Source organism: Mus caroli, chromosome X (genome assembly GCF_900094665.2).
Source record: "Mus caroli chromosome X, CAROLI_EIJ_v1.1, whole genome shotgun sequence".
Taxonomy (NCBI): Eukaryota; Metazoa; Chordata; class Mammalia; order Rodentia; family Muridae; genus Mus; species Mus caroli.
Genome location: NC_034589.1, coordinates 144,577,352 through 144,583,518, shown reverse-complemented (window position 1 = coordinate 144,583,518; position 6,167 = coordinate 144,577,352).

The window sequence follows — 6,167 nt, the reverse complement described above, 5'->3', positions numbered from 1 at the left end:
CTCTCTCTCTCTCTCCTTCTTTCTGTTCTTTAACATACAGGCCACTTTGGTGTTTCTTACAGCATGGTACGATTGGGAACATCAGACCTCTGACATAGGAAATATAGGTTCTAAGCCATGTGTTCCAGAAATAGAAGTGGGAACTAAATGGCTTTTCCTGATATAATTTTACAACTCACAGAATATCAATTTTGCCATGTTCCTTTGGTCAAATCAGTAAAATCTCCTGTCCAGATTTAAGGAGAGGAGGAAACCCTTCTCCTTAATAATGGCGAATAGCAAGTTTCTAAATAAAGTATAGGATGAAAACTTGTGGCAATCTTTGTACAATGTTACCTATCATTGTTAAATAACTGTATTAGGAATATATTGTTATGATAGACATGTTCTAATAAATATTCTGCAAAATATCCTGCAAGTGCTAAAACATAATATTTGACCCCAAATTTTCATTTCCAAGCTTTCGTTTCATACATATCAAAGAATATTTCTCTCATGGTGTTTAAAAATACAGCTAGAATGTATTTATCATGATATTTTTGAGGTAGCAGGAAGTACCAGGAATCAATAAGTGAGATGGTACAGACAAATATAATATATTACTAAGCAACAGTTCTAAGCAAACAGATATGTGCATACACAATTGCATGAATATCAAAGTCATCACATCTAAAAGTGTGTATGTGTGTGTGAGTGTAAGAGAGATATTTGTTGCACAATACAATTACTATTTCTGTTTATTAAAATTTATATACACAAACAATACATATATTCAAGAACACAGGTAAAATTTTAAAAAGGCCTCAACCAATTAAATATTTTCCTATGAACATGGGAGAGTACTGCAATGCAGACTAAAGAGAGAAGTAAATTACAGTAAAAACAAAAATATGCACAGGCATTGAATTGCTGAATGGCATGTCAAAGGAATAGAATGCATGACTCAACCTTGCACATCTGATTTAATAATAATCTCCAAAGGCAAAGTAAGAACCTAGAACCTTAGAGTAAAATTTCCACCATGTTAAGTGTATTCTGTAACTCAGGTTACTAATTATTCAAACATGGATGTTGAAATCCATTCAACAACTTAGCATCAGTAAGAATACATAATCAGGAATTCTTTCTCAGATCTTCAATTTACAGATGAGCTGAATATGACTTTACTTGAGACTAGAATCAAAATTCAGAGTGTGGAGTCCAGCCCCAATGGATACATCTACAAAACTACTTCCACACATAACTCTCAGGAAACATTGCAAAAAGAATCTGGAAAGACTGTAAAAAGCAGAGTCAAGGAGTTCACTGTGAGATTGTGTCTCCTACTAAAGCCAGAAGCTACATATATAAGGTCTCATCAATATAACTACACAAATGTAAGCTGAAAAAGAACAACAGCAATAGTCATCAAAAACTGTACAGAGGACTTCCCATACACAAAGGACTGTAGGCATGTAAGGAAGAAATATTGAAAGGAGAAATATTCTTCCTTAGAGAAGAGTATACAAACTGGTTGTTCAACATCAAATGGAAAGCCCTGAAATTATGCATACAAGTAACATTATAAAGAATAATCAGGTTGTATTTATGCATTTAAGAATATACATTTGCATATATGCATATAAACATGTATATATGCATGTAACAACAATTAATAAAAAGGCTATGAATTTGAAAGAGTGCAAGGAGAGTTTATGCAAGGGTTTGAAAGAGAAAAAGGAAGGGGTTAATGATGTGATTATAATCTCAAAAAAATATGGAAAATGTTACTGGCAATTTTGTGTTTTTCTATTCTGTCTCTAAAGGTTTGGTGACTCCACAATATTCAGTTACAGATTCCAAATTCGAAAACACTCCAGAAAACAAAAACAGTTTTTCATTTGGTCAATTCACTTGACTTGACTCTCACAAAACAATCACCCCACCTGTCTTTCTTGGCCCCTTGTGCAACCTTCAAAGATTTCCCTAGAAGATCCTGCTCTTTCCAGGCAAGGTCACTTGTTTCTCCTCTGTACTTCAATACCAAATTCAAAGTTAGAATTTGGCTGAATATGACAGAAGGTATTAAAATACTCCTTGCCCACCTACTTTTACCTACACCATCTGATTCAGAAATCATCTATATTGCTCTCCTCAGAGATTAAAGCCAAATAAATCCAAATCCTAAATTTGTCAGTGTGGTGGGTTGAATATACTTTGCCCATGGGAAATGGCACAGTTAGGAGGTGTGGCCTCATTGGGAAAGGTATAGCCTGGTTGGAGGGGGTGTGTCACTTGAGGGTGGACTTTGAGACTTCTATGCTCAACCTCCACCAAGTACAGAAGGGATCCTCCTCCTCGCTGCTTGGAAAAAATAGTTCTCTTCTGGCTGCCTTCCTAGAATTCTTTGTTCCTCAAGTACCATATCTGCATGCACACTGCCATGCTTCCCACCATAATGATTATGGATGGGATCTTTGAAAACACAAGCTTATAAACACTTAAATGTTTTCCTGAAAAGGACTTTAAATATATGAGGCCCCCAACACATATACAGCAGAAGACTGCTGGGTCTGGGTTCAATCAGAAAATATACATGTAACTCTCAAGAGACTGGAGGCCCTAGGGAGTTTAGAGGTCTGGTGGAGTAGGGGATGGGAAGGAAGGACATCCTCATGGAGAGGTGGGGGGGCTGAGAGGAGGTATGGGATGTAGAACAGTTGAAAGGAAGGAAGGAAGGAAGGAAGGAAGGAAGGAAGGAAGGAAGGAAGGAAGGAAGGGAGAGAGAGAGAGAGAGAGAGNAGAGAGAGAGAGAGAGAGAGAGAGAAAGAAAGAAAGAAAGAAAGAAAGAAAGAAAGAAAGAAAGAAAGAAAGAAAGAAAGAAAGAAAGAAAGATAGAAAGAAAGAGGAAAAAAGACAATAAGAGCTTGAATACTGAGGGATATTTTTGGTGAACTCAAATTCACACAGGTAGACACACTTCCTCCTAAAGGAACAGTTGCTCAAAGATAATATAGAAAATGGTAAATGAGTAAGGTGAGTACTATACAGAATTAATCCTTATATCGTCACTATGTACTAACATGACATCTAAGAGATGATTGCCTTTGGATATTTGATTTTCTTTGTTGTTATGAAAAACAAATGGAAATACAGCAGAAAATTCTCCTTAATATATTCAGTGACCCTACTTAAGTGATTTTCTTCTATAGTTATGATATGAATTTTTTATTTATTTTTTGTCTCCTGCAAATCTCAGAGACACAATCCCACCCCAGCACCTGCCCACTGTGACTTCTATTCTCTCTCCCCTCCTCAATGATACATTTTCCTAAGCAATCTAGCTGGTGTCTAACTGATACTGATTTTATTAATTAATGGAGTCCCCTTAAATATGGAAGTCTATTCTGTCTTATTTTTCCACTACTCTCAACTCATTATGTCCCCCATAGTGGGGAAAAGCAATCTTTGCAATAGAAAGCCAGCTTTCAAACACTTTGCTCCTGTCTTTATGTTTCTTTATCATTTATGTCATAGTTCGTCCTCCATAATACTCTCATTTCTGTCATAGTTTATTCTCTCATCTCTGGTCACCCTTCAGTGTGTCACATGGATGAAACTAAGCTGAAGTAGCTTAGTTTATAGACCATGAAATTTTGATGACAGTTAAGTTAATTTTGCATGAAGAGCAAGGAGCCAAAGCTACATAAGTCATTCATAAAAATCAGCTTTGCAAGCAGAAGGTTAGAGTTGAGTTTAACTGGGCATAGCACTTTGCTTGAGATTATTACAAAATGATTTTTTCACCTGTTTATAACAGTGTTATTCCTTCCAAAAGTTTCATACTTAAAATGGCAACATTTGTATGATTTATTCATTGATTCAGTCATTGAAAATACAATGTTGCTACTTAAAATGAGTTTAGTTCTAACTAAATTATGAAGCAGGTGATAATCTTGGGTTTTCTTTTCACAATAATCATATTTTGTTTTCTAATACTTACAATCTCATCAATTTCTGAAAGTCCAACAGAACAACTTAGTAGTTCAAGCATAGTTGTTTTTGAGATGTAGACAAGTTTATAATCATTTGTTCATTCATTTATTCACTCATTTGTTCACAAAAATTGTGGATATGCAATAGTTAGTGAATGAAATTCTGAGCCCTCTGAGAACAAAAGAATATATATATATATATATATATATGTATATATATATATACACAATATACTATTATATTATATTATAATATAATAATATTATATTATATATTATATTATAATATAATATATGTGTATATATACATATATAATATATGTATATATACATATACATATACATATACATATACATATACATATACATATACATATACATATATATATATATACTGCTTCATACAAATTGCTCCCAAATCTACTAGGTTAGAAACAAAACAAGCAAACAGAAAACCAAATCAGGCACTGTCATGCAGTATTTAAGAATGAGGAATTCAGGAATATATCAGCTACCTGGTTCTGACTCAAGAGCACTAGGATCAAGATATCAGACAAGACTAAAGTCAATTTTCTATTGCCTCCAACCCTGGTTATGCCCTGTTTCCACGTCTCCCTGTAATTAGCATTATCATTTTCAAAGGTAGTTTAGATTGTTCATTACATTCATAACTGAACAAATTAAGAAAACATATCTATAACAGACCATTTCTAATATAAAACCCACCTAGTTTTTCCATTCCATATTCTGTAGATGGTCACTGCCTCCAATCCTAATACTATACAGAGTACTTTTCTATCTTTTGTCTCTGAGTTAGCTCTTCAATCTGATATTATTCCACATTTTCCTAATAATTTTTTCTCTTGTATTAATTATCTCAAATCAAGTTATTTTGTTATAACCAGATAACCCCAAAAGAAGTGTATATTTGGTACATTAAAAAGGAGAATCAGAGTGCTGAAACTAGGATCAACAATGGTACTTAGGAAGCACTACTTATAGACCATAATAAATAATGTTGTCTATTAGGACACACTTTGCAAAGAAGGGGCAATGCGATACTTCAATGAACAGAAGAATGAAAACACATAGGGCATATGGTAAGTTTGGAAGAGATACAGTATCACAGATGATTCCTGGAATTCTAGGCTCTCCAAGGTCTGTGTGATGAGTCTATTAACTGCAACTGGTAGCACCAGAAGAGCAGTCTCCACTAAATACAGTGTAAACTTTAAATTGATTTTGGTAGGGTGCTCAATTTGTTTCACTGCTCTACATGTCTGGTTTATTTCCAGTACCATATTGTTTTTATTGCCATACATCTGAAAATATCTTGAACTCTGGAATGACAATCCCTCCAGTATCATTCGTTTTGTTGTGGATCACTTTGTATATTTGGAGTTATTTCTGGTTCAATATGAGATTCTTTTCTACTTATATGAAGAATGTTGTGGTCTAGTTTCCACAGTACCAGAAAATACTGTGCTACCTGGCAAAGGAGAAAATAATTAATAGTCCTACTAAGTTTTGATGCCTCTGAACCAGAACAAAAATTAAGCTGCCAGGATATCCATAAGGTGCAGCAAGCGGCACTCACATGTTGGTGGTAGTCAATAGTTGTCTAATTGGATTTATGACACATTCAACAAGAGGAAAACTATAACTGATACTGGAAATATGATCAGTCTCCTGAAAACAGTGAGTTTATGAATCTTAGAAGTGACTACTACTGCCACATTGCTAGATCAGCATAAATCCTATCTACATTCTAAATCTTATCATTCTACCTGTTGATAAATGTAGCTATTACCACTTCATTAAAGAAACTTCTCTCTACAGAAAATGGCAACCATCACACACACACACACACACACACACACACACACAACAATCAAACAAAACAAAACAAAACAAAAAACTGAATACAGTGATAATGTCAAAGGATTATATGAATTCCAGCCCCGATCTATATGTCTGTATTACAGCTCCTGCATATAGGGTTCTAGAGACATTGTGGAAGAGGGGGCAGAAATATTTTAAGACAGGGTATCAGGAAGTATGCTGTGAAACAATCTATCATAGAAACATATGAACAATGACACTATTAATAGACATGCTAACAGTAAACAGAAAAAATATCACAGGGTCATACTCCTGAACAAGGAACTATATCAACTGATTTCAGAGAGAGAG